The sequence below is a fragment of the Triturus cristatus genome, chromosome 7, assembly GCF_964204655.1.
Source record: "Triturus cristatus chromosome 7, aTriCri1.1, whole genome shotgun sequence".
NCBI lineage: Eukaryota > Metazoa > Chordata > Amphibia > Caudata > Salamandridae > Triturus > Triturus cristatus.
The window spans coordinates 258702664-258714745 of record NC_140590.1 but is presented as its reverse complement, the minus strand read 5'-3'; the positions used below and the strand labels follow the sequence as shown (position 1 = coordinate 258714745).

Sequence of the window (12082 nt, the reverse complement as noted above, 5' to 3'; positions counted from 1 at the left end):
GACCAGCTTACAACCCTTTCTACTCTGCAATAAGGTTGCTAAATCCTATGTTTACCTTAGCTAAATTTGTGGAGGCCATGTGATTGACATCAAGTGGTAAGCATTTTCATTACTTTTTGCAGCTATCTGATTGGACTACATAAATATATTACAGAGCGAACATTTACACCTGTGTAGTGATGGTTGTAACAACAGTCCAGGGGAAAAGCTTTGTTTGCATCGCTAGTAACTGAGCCCCTCTTACCGAACTTTACAAAATAAAAAAAATAGACCAGGACACACATTTTGATAATGCCAAATTTGGTACACTATGATCAGGGGTGGCTTATACAAAGGGGGTTTCAATGGTTTAAATCAGAATCCAAAAGGAAACTTTCTCACCCCAAAAAAAACATCTGTCAATTCTGGGAGGGACATTCCGTTCTGCCTCATTTGTGTATTTTCCCGGTTTTGTAGATTTTGGTCAAACTAGTTTCATAAATGTATTTCAATACACATATTATAAACCAACACACACAATGCAGAACTAGCAATAGTGTATGTAGTAATCATTAGGTTGGAGTTTCCACAACAAATGGTTTTACACACGTATACACCCATGTATGTATGTTAGGTGATCGTTTGATTAGTTAACATTGTATTTTCATGATACGCAAGATATGTTGACCAATCACAACATGGACGCTTGTGACTGGTTAATACACCTGTAAAGTTTTCTAAGATATGACATCTTGAACGCTCTTGCATATGTACGGGATCATCAGAATCAAGATGCTTTATTACAAACAGCAGAAATAGACAAGAACCTGCGCTGCCACCCACTTGTACACACGCTCTCAAAAGAAAGTCTTGTACTCGAGATATCTGGACCTATTTACTGCCTCCATTTACAATTAATTATCACAACATTTTATCGAATAAAAAAAATACACGCACCAACAGTTGATTGACAACAAATAAATAAAAAGAGGCATTGGGATATCATATAAAATTCACTTCAGTTAAAGTTGAGGGAGACAGCAGTTGAACTGCGTAGTTGCAAATCAACCTAAAAATATTGAACATTTGTCAGTTAAAGGATAGGCACAACACCAAATGACCTTGGCCACAAATTGTTTATATGTTCAACATGGCATAATGGAAAACACTGCAAATTACAACATTTGTTCTACCCTTAATGTTGTACCAATGATAAGATTACAATACTTAAATGCCCAAACGCAGTTACAGAAGAAAAGAATCGGAACGCCACCATACAATTCAGAACATCAAGTCAATGTCATGCAAAGAGCACTTAGGGCCGTAGAAAAACACGTGATAAGGAAATCAACACACTAAAGCCTCAGTCCCACGATCTCACACGCTGTAACTAGAAATGTAAACTGGTGAAGGGACGTCTGCGGAAATACTGAATGACTTGACGGCCGACTGAGTGAACTTTGTAACTGGATCACTCAAACAGACTCACACACGTACTTTCTAATTCACACTTCATGGGGTGGGGGGGGGGGGGGGGAGTTGAGGGGCATAAGTATCTTAACGGTGGAAATGTCACAGCTTTTAGGTCTTGCGTTAGCCAAGACAGTTTGATTTTACTAAAGTTATATGTGTAATATATTTACATGGGTTTTTAGTGGACCCACTTCATCTATTGGTATGTTATTGTGTTGTTCACATTTTCCTTTCACCCACTACAGAACATGGGGCAATGGTTCAGCACACTTCACCCACTGGCTAACTTCACTGAGTGACAGCATTCTGCACATCAACAAAGTAGTTCCCTTGGATGTTGGGGACTACCATAGTAATAATGTGTGTGATTCTTGCTTTCTTACCCCTTTTTAGGTCTCGCCTGACCCAGCGCATGCGCTGGTCTGGCGAGACTTATTGAGAGGGCTCCAAAAAGTGCTACCAGGCCAGCCTAGAGCTACAGTGCATGTGCGCGGGCACGCGCACCACGCTTTACCGCGATTACTAGTATTTAGTTATGCAACTGTTGCATGGCTAAACACTTATAAGGTCCCAAAGGCGAGACCTATTGGCTATGCCAATGCTTGTTTATTTTTAGGTCTCGCCTTGCTATCGCGTAAGCGATCGCAAAGCGAGGCTATTGTAAGGGGGTTTTAAAAGTGCTCCCAAAAAGCGGATTGCATGGCTAGCACGCGCATCGTGCCGCCATGCAATCCGTTTGGCAGCGCACTTCCAAGGGTTCGCCCCCCCCGCCTGGAATGTGCTCCCCCGCCCCCGCCAAGCGCGCGTGCCACGCTCCGCCGGGATTGTCTTACTTTTTAATTGTTGCTTTCCGCTTGTGTTCTCCGTGTTTTTAAATGTTGTGTTCACCCTACATGAGTTTGTTTACTGCTGCTAATTAGCTAACTTCTATCAGCACATCCTCCCCGTCTGCCCTTCAGTGTATCCGGCAAAGCTGCTAATTAGTGAAACTAGAAAGGAGCCTCTTTAAATGTGCTTGACTCTGTTGTCAACATTTTATTAAATAAAAAATAAATGCTGCATTGCGCTTTTCAGTAAGAAACTCATTTAGGGATGCCCTAAGTCAGTTTCCTACTGAAAAGTAAACGTGCAATGCAGGCGTTTATATACCGATATGGCAGGGATGTAAGATGCCAACCATCTAGAATCGGGTGGGCGGTTTAGAGCGCTTGCCTTTATTTCTTACAACTTCTTCGTTGTACCCCTTCTGCACCGGAAGAGGCATAACTGCTCGGGATCAGGTTACCCAGCCCCATATAAGCCACACACGAGACGGTCCTGCGCACAAAAGAAGCAAAAGCATCTCCCTTGCTGCACCGCAAGAGACAACCCTGCCGCAAATGCCATTACCCAGCCGCATGTGAGCCACAAGCAGGACTGTCCCACGCATTACAAGAAAATAAAAGCGTCTCCCCTATTGCCTTGGAAGACACAACACTGCTCCAGATAATGTTTCCCAGCCGCCTTGAGGATAGGGCAAAAGAGCCAGGTAGGTGCCTTTCCATTAAAAAAACATCATAGCAGATGCCAAATAGGTTACTCCGGGCCTCGTTATACCGGCCGTTATTCACAGCGCATTGAATTCAGGGAATGCGTTTCCAGGGGCTTGCTATCTAAATACAACACCTTCACCCGGCTGGGGTATTTAAAAAAATAAATAAATAACAGGAAGGATTGCTGCTTTGCTTTATCATCAACATGGAATGCATTTTTAGGAAGCATTTTCAATTCTACTAGCAAAACAGAAATCCCTCCTGTCAAGTGAACGAGTTCTGTTCAAATTCCGCTTTAACAACATTACCAAATGCTTTTTTTTCTAGAACATCCCATCGTCACACTTTTTGATCAAATAAATACATGACCCAGTTTTCGAGACAGTGGGCGAGTGCTTACATGACAATGTAACATGCTCAAATTCCGGTAGAGACACCACACGTTGTGTTCTCTGCAGATACAAAATAAAAGCAGGGAGTGTACCCAACTCCGGAGTGGCCCGCACCTTTTTTACCCGTCATGCATCATCCAATTTGGGAAATTCTACAGAAAAAAATGTAAGCCTATCCGGAAGCTCACCTTTTCACCAGCCCTTTCCTCACACCAAAGATAGAATTTCTGTTGAAAGAGACACCTTATCTACTGCCTCGCGATATGCATCACAGCAAGTTTGAATGAGCGGTGAATTAACATTCGCTGGATAACCAGCCTGCTCGTGGGACTCCTAATTACCATGTGCATCTCTCCACCACCTGAAGCTTATCCTCTGGGTGGCACTTTGTGCTACTTCAAACTTCCAAGGTAGGTGGCAATATTTTGTCCTGTTTCTAAGTCCATAGAGAACACTAGAAATTGGACTTACAAAGCACATCACATAATATAAAAGTGCATCTCCAGTAATTTATGTACCGACCAGATTCTACAGGCGCCCCACCCCTCCAGCAGTATGCATTGTTTTTATCATTGCTGTCAAGTTATCTAATTCATTTCTTAGCTTGCATTGCAGTTATCATTCGTTTCCTATCAGAAATGGTATGTACTTCTGCATATCACAAATTCTTCTCTAACTGTTACTAGGAATACCCTGTATACAATGTATTATAAAGCCCTTTAACCACCTACCCCCCCCCCCCAGTGTAAAATTGTTTTAACTACGTATACTGTTTTAGTTTCTAATAAATACTTGAAAAGTGTATATTAAATATTCCACATATGCATGTATATACATTTTTTTTTTAATTTGCTTAAAACTTCTGAAACTAAAAAAGTCAGTAATTGCTAATAAAAAACGTGGACTGCCACACTGCTTACCCTCATGCCATCATTCTGTAGTGAAATCATGTAAACGGTGGCAAGGTGAGCTGGTGTACTAGTTTGGACCTGCCATCCGATGCACTGGGAAAGCCAGTCAAAGGGAGCAGGAGAAAGAGATTCTTTCAGGGCTGGACAAACTGTGAGCTCAGTGCTTAATTTGTGTAAAACTAAAATAAAAGTTCTAGGAATCTCGTCAGGAGGCCAGCGCAGCTTGCATGAACCTCCCCCATTGTCAGCAACATCTCGGCACCAGTGCAGAACCACCTTAATACGAGCGCAGCACCACTGAGGCACAGACTCAGCATCAGCACAGCCTCACCAACTCATCAGTACAGCACCACCAACTCTGCATCAGTGCAGCACCATCCCAGCACCAGAACTGCATCACTCAGCAACCCTACCGCATCACTCAGCACCCTCAGCATCAGTGTAGCACCACCTAAGCATGAGCACAGCACCATGTCTGCATCAGTGCACCACCAGTGCAGTACCAACCCAGCACCAGCGCATCAGTGCAGCACCAGCTGAGTAACCCCTCAGCACCAGTGTAGCAAAAACCTCTGCCATAGCCAGCACCACCTCAGCATTAGCACACCACCACCTCACTAAGAGTGCAGCACCACCTCAGCACCAGTGCAGCACTACCTCAGCACCAATGCAGAACCACATATGCATCAGTGCAACACCAACTCAGCACCAGGGAAGCACCACCTGACCATCACCACAGCACCACCTGAGTATCAACACAGCACCACCTGAGTATCAACACAGCACCACCTGAGCATCACCACAACATCCTTAGCATCAGCACAGCATCACCTCCGCATCCATGCACCACCACCAGTGCACCGTCAAATCAACAGCAACTCAACACCAGAACAGCACCACATCAGAAACAGTCTGCACCCCTTCAGTGTCGCTCATTACCAGTGTAGCACCACCTAAGCATCAGCAAAGCAACATATCCACATCAGTGCACCACAGTTCAGTACCACCTCAGCATCAGTGCACATACTCACACTCCACACCATGCCACATAATTACAGTCAGCATAATTTCATACAGCGCCACACAGTTTCATGTCCCAAAAATCAAGTCAACCACATAATTCAACAAGAAACCACATAATACAAAACAACAACACAATTACATAACGCACTACATACATACAATCCACACAACATAATTCCACATCACACCACAAGCTTCAACAGCACACAACATAATTAAACTTCACTACATAACACTCCACATCACAAAATACCATACCACATAATTACTCACCATAACACACAATGCCACTCCACATAATTACAATACGCTACATACCACATAATTACTATCCACATAATTCCACTCCATATCACATAATTCCACAACAAACCACATACACCCATTCCACTCAAATACACAGAAGTAAAAAACATTTGCAACGTAAATAGCTCTAACTCTCGCAAATACGAGACCTATTGCATTTCCAATGCTTGTTTTATTTGCAAGGGCCCAGGAGCTTCCCCAAAAATAGCTTTTTAAAAACCATGACAAAAAAGTATTGACAAAGTTAAAAGACTGGCAGTGAATATGTTCTCAGGAAATATGTTTCAGAATGGGTCTATTATTAAAATCAGCAGTTAAACTATGTAATTCCCTGCTGTTTTAAAATGAGTTGAGACCTAATTTTAGCACTTTACACTTTTATGGCATAAACTGTGTTTTATTTGAGAATATGGGTCTTTAACCTGGTTGTATTATGTTTTTTGATTATTGTCTTTGCATGCAATTGTATGGCCATTTTTGGGCCGAAATAAAGAGGATGACGACGGACGGCTAATAGCAGACCTATTGGTTTTGACAATGCTTGCTTAGTTGTGTGTCAGGCACATGTTGGCCAACTGCTCTTTCTATAAACGTTAACTAAAGATTATTTTTCAGGATAGAGACATAACATAAGCACACATTCACCCCTTGGGGCATCTTGACACTGAATGGTTTTACTCAACTCTCTGGCACACATTTTATTGACCTTTGAAGGATGAAAGGCTGAGTGGGCCCACTGGGGCTTCAACCTGTTGCATAAAATCAAACACAGGTACCTGGGGTGGATGCATTAGTCCATTAGTCCACTTAGCCACCAGGCACGGCAGATAGACAGACATACAGAAAGAGAGACAGACCGGTAGACAGATACAAATAAATGTGGCCCAGTAGCAAGTGTTGATCATTTATTACTGCAGTATAAAGAGTGAATGGGTTTGGAACTAGCAGCTTCCCCTGTGAAATATACTTAGACTTGCAAGAGTACAAGTAATCTGCAACAAAACAGCACATAGAAACTCACGCTTTGCTCCATTATATTCCCTTACAATTTACATCATTCCAGATCATACACTTCCACAGCAATAAACAGATATGAATTTAAAAGCGTTACAACGCTAGAGGCAACTCTTTCAATGTATTAGGCAGTGGCCTGTTGAACTAAACTAAAAGAACCGCTCTCTACATCCCTAGACTATACAATATTTATCGATTACTTCTGTGAATGAGGGAAGCAAGGAGGATCCCTCTTGAGCACTGTGGTAAAAAGAGCACAGTGAAACGGTCCCAGCGCCTCCTTATGGTCAGGCTGACATAGTTCATCCCTGGACGGTCACTGGTCAGTTCGACCATCCTCATACCGCCAAGAGGGTTGAGTTTTCTTCATAGCCATTGTGCCTTCACTCCCCTCGTGCAAAGGAGGTCGCTTCTCAACTGTCTGGCTTGAATCTGGAATCATTATTCAGTTCATGCCTACGTATCAAGAGGCTGATCATCTGGATTTTGATGGAAGCTACACTCCTACCTGTTCTCCCAAAAGCTGCATAACTATTAAACCTCTTGGTATAGTACTTAAAGAATTACACCATGCCGGGACATATACAGATCTCATCTAAGTGCGACCACCACTTTATTTGGTGCTGCACGCCCACCCATGCAAGTAGAGAGAAGGTGTGCTACCCAAGTTTGCTTACTGTTCACCCAACGGGCTGCGTAAGAACGTGCCTGAAGAGAGAGCATATGGAGTGACTAGTCCAAGAATGCCTTCCTCCTGAGATCGTGGATGCTACTTAAGTGAGGAGCAAGTAAAGGTTGACTAGTGGATCCAGGAGCCCAGCAGAATAACAGCACTGTACTAGGTGCAGGCAGGATGCTATGGAGAAGTGATCAGCCAGCTACCATGATTTGCAGCACTAACATAAAAACCTTAGTCGCCCGTCCTTCCAAGCCTCAGGCAGATTACGTAACATAACATGTATTTGTAAAGCACACGTTCATCGAGAAGGGTATCTTGGCGCGGATTAACAAATATTTATTGGTACCCAACTGAATGGTACTCATTTTATCGACCTCAGAAGAAGGTTGAGTGGAACCACCGGGATTTGAACCTGGGACCACTGGGATTTGAACCTGGGACCATGAGGTCAAACACAGTCCGTACAGTGGACGCATTAGTCCACTAAGCTACCAGACCCGGCTTACCTACTTCTGACATGCTGAATGTTAGTTCTGGGATTGAGATACCTTCTTAGCGAGTTGTCAAAGTGCTCAGAGGCACCTGGGCTGCCAAAGGTCATCCAGTAGGTTAGACATCAAAGGTCCAATGCCAGTGGCCTCACAATACCCTCATTTCAAGATTTTTCGGAGCTCCTTTCCTCTATTACCTTGACCCTGGTAACTCTGGAATCCATCTTCAAAGGAGCAGACATATAAGAAGCCACTGACAATATTATTATTAACTACAACTGGTGCCTCTCACGATATCGTACCTTGTAGTTTTCCCCAGTGGATTGATATTGATAACAACTACCACATGGGTCCATCTGTTTCTTTTGTGTCTTATGTTAACCAGTACCAGACTGGGATTCCAGCCCATGAAAAATTAAATGCCCTAGAGGCACCAAAAATATGACTTTTAGTAACTGAGGACTAGATTGTAGACCAAACTGTTAATCAAATGTGCAAGAAGCATTGGTAACACATGCAGTAACTTAAAAATCTTTGACTGCATCACCCAGCTCTATGTATTTGGCATCCCAAAAGGTTGGACTTTCATGGGTTTGTTGATGTAATAACCAGAAGAACACACTTACAATCGACTGTGCTTTCACATAATATTTATCGGTTTGGAGGTCCTAACTAGACAACAACTAGGCACTTCAGGTTTTTGGATCTTACTCCATTTAAACAATTCTCTTTTTCGGACTGACCTAGAGAGAGTTTTATCTGTCCTATCAGCCTCATGTAACAGATAAATTAATAAAATACAAAATACAAAAAAATAGAGGACTTTTGGTCTGATGTCTTCATCGACTGGTCTGTTCATCTGTTGTTCACTTTTATTGCGTCCACCACAATAAAGTATAAAGCAATGAACACCAGCCCAGCCAGCTCCAGCCACTGGCTCTCTTGTGCTGTCAGTGACTGATCATATGTGCACATCCGGCTAAAAAGGAGTGCACTTCCATGCCAGGGCTGATTAGCCAATCTCTTTTTTTATTTCTGGTTTGATTTCATGGGTTATATTTAATTTATTTTTGCTATGTGTCATTGTTTATTACTTCTTTTTAAAAATGCACAGCAATTTTATATGGTGACTTTTTACTTATTATTACTTTTACATTTTTAACACCCTTTGCATTAATTTTCAAACAGCTAAAAATTAAGTATTCTGGTTACATTAATTGAAAACTAAAAGTACCTTTTCTATGCACCAAAAAAAACATATTTTCCGCAGATGTGCATTAAAAGTAAAAAGGCTTTCACTTCTTCAACGTACGCCTGTGAGGAATCATCCATACTGTTCTAATAAAATTGCATGCAATAGTCGCTATATTAATTCATAAATACTATTACAAACATACAGCTGGCACTTTCTAGGAGGTGACGTTTTTTTTTTTGTGGCATATGTGTGGAAAAGAAAATATATAGAATAAATAAATAACCACTGCACCAGCTTGCCAAGGCCAGACCTGTTGGATTGGCCAATGCTTGTTCTATTAATGCATATAGGCTATTTCTTTCTAAGGAAATAATTCTGGTCGAATGTTGATCCTTTAGTGCAATAACGTTTGTGTTAAATTATATCCGAGCCCACACTATAAATATCCTGGAGCCTGTCTTTACACTTCGACCACAAACTCCCTCTGGAGAGTCAAGGAAATTAAGGAGACCATAGATTTGCAAGCAAAGCGTCCATAGCCCTGTCTCTGCAAGGAGGAGCGAACGTATAGCACGAATACTAATGGTGACCAGTACCCCTCACCCCGCCCCCTGGATTCAGGAACTATAGAGAAGGTAAATAATCCAGAAAAGCTGTTAGTTCCTTTGCTCCCTGTATCAGAAGCATAACGCCCAGGCCCGGTCTACGACCCCTAATTTTGCCTCATAACGACGTATCACGGATCGACCAAGGAGGCACTGTTTCGGACACTGCAGAAATCTGCAAGTGCTGCACCAGTGGGGAAAAATATATGAGTAAGAAACGGTGAAGCGCATATCTACGGGCACCACACAACAAGCCAGCATGGAAACTTGATGATTTTCCAGTACAAACTGATGGAAGTGGACTGTATAATCCATGCCAGTGTAAAATTCATCAGCTCTAAGGACAATCTTCTCAGCAGGGAGCATATAGTTAAAAAGTATGCTTGCATTTTCAGCATATGTTCAGACCTCACAGTCCTGGATAACAGCAACCACAGGGGCACGGTCAGACAGTGCTCTTAATATGATATAGATAGATAGATATATACACACACACATAGACACAACAGCGTCATTTTCTGAATCGATAAAACAACACACCGTGGTTCCAAACTTCCTTAAGCGTGATTATTTATTCGCAATGTCACTCTACGCGTTTCGGAGCGTTCGCTCCTTGCTCACGAGTAATGTGAATGCAGTAATATAGTGTTTTTAATTAATCATGTGACATCTCCGTGCAGTCAATGAAAACAGACTTCACATCATTGCATGTGACAATCTCATCAACTGAACATAAATATTTACAAAAACTTCCAAGTTTGTTCTACTTACACGGTGTACGAAAGAATATTTTGCAAGTGCGATACAACAAAAAGGTTAACTTTACTCCACCTCTTGTGAAACAACTCAGCTCGTTTTTGAACAACAACTTTATTGAAGGAACTAATTAGGTTGCATGTTAACTGCCGTTTTCACCACTGCAGCTATCTGCGATGCTGCCCCCGTGGACTGGTGCCAGCAACGGTCATTTTTAATTTTGATCTAACCCCAGTGGATAAAAGTAATACACACACTATCAAAAGGGTGTCTTGCCCTAGTGTGCATTGTATTTCTTCAAAATCATTATTTCAAAAGTGGTGGCGTGCATATTCTGTATGCCTGTATCACCGATATGGCACTCTTCCACCGATTGAGCCTGATTACGGGCACACTATTTCTCTCATACATGTTCAACAAATGGTTTTCAAATAGTGGGCGCAGATTCATCCTAGCGGGTGAGCACTCGGAGAGCCACTTTAAAATAATTACTTTTTAAATAATTATTTTGAAGAAGTACAATGCCCACTAGGGCAAGACACCCATTTGATAGTGTGTGTATTGAAGGGATACAGAGGAGAATTAAGGGCATGGAGCAGAGAGACAGGCTGCAGCTCAAAGGAATAATGAGGAGTACCGAAGGCATGGAGTGATGAGAAGGCTATAGCACAAGGAGAGACTGAGACAAGCATTGGCATAGCCAATAGGTCTCGCTTTTGGGACCTTATAAGTGTTTAGCCATGCAACAGTTGCATAACTAAACACTTATAAGGTCCCAAAAGCGAGACCTATTGGCTATGCCAATGCTTGTTTCTGTTTATTACTGCTCTGTACTAATGTTGGCACCCGTGCTTTAGCTTAAACATCTTAAGCTAAAGTCGGGTGCCGAGATTGCTTCAAAAGTAAAGAATTGTCTATTTCTTTACTTTTGAAGCCATCTCAGCACCCGATTTTAGCCTAAGATGTTTAAGCTAAAGCACGGGTGCCACCATTACTACATAGAAGTAATAAACAGAAAGACAAAAAATATAATAATAACTGGCTCACGGAGAACATCAAAGCGGAAAGTGAAAGTGATCGCGATCAAACATCAAAGCGGCCGTGCGGCCGCAAAAGCGAGGTGCGCGCGCCGGCGCACATGCACTGTAGCTCTAGGCTGGCCATGGTAGCACTTTTTTGAGCCCTCACAAAATGTCTCGCCAGACCAGCGCCTGCGCTGGGTCAGGCGAGACCTAAAAAACGGAGGTAAAGGATAGACTAAATATCAAAGGGAGAATTAAACATAATGAGGCATGGAGCAAATTGAGACGTGCAGTGATTCGGAGGACAACAGAGAGCTAGGGGTAAAAAAAAATGGGTTCAGAGCTACCAAGAACAATAAATAAAATAAATACCTAAACAATATCAAGCACAGGTAGCGAAGAGAGGAGGGGTACCCCACAGCGGTATTGACTATGAACGCTCCAGCACCTCCCTGAGCGCCAGGACCCCTTACCCCTTCCCCCATGGACAGCCACTGCTTCACTTCAGACGAACTTCAAGCTCTGAACCCCGGACACCAGGACAACAACTGCGCCCATGCTTCCCCAAAGACCAGCTACGGCCCTTTTTCCTGCTGGAACTACCACTTCATTTCCATCACCCAGGATACCACCCGCGCCCTGCTCACCAGCCACACTTCATTGCACACACCCACCTACAATTACGAAGTCAACACCTCCGGAGA

The 12082-nt window shown here is 42.7% G+C and overlaps 1 protein-coding gene across 1 annotated transcript in view; it reads right to left on the bottom strand.

Moving 5' to 3' along the window:
* PRR12 (proline rich 12) overlaps positions 1–12082 on the bottom strand; it is a 638795-nt gene that overhangs the window by 611480 nt on the left and 15233 nt on the right. The window lies entirely within an intron of this gene.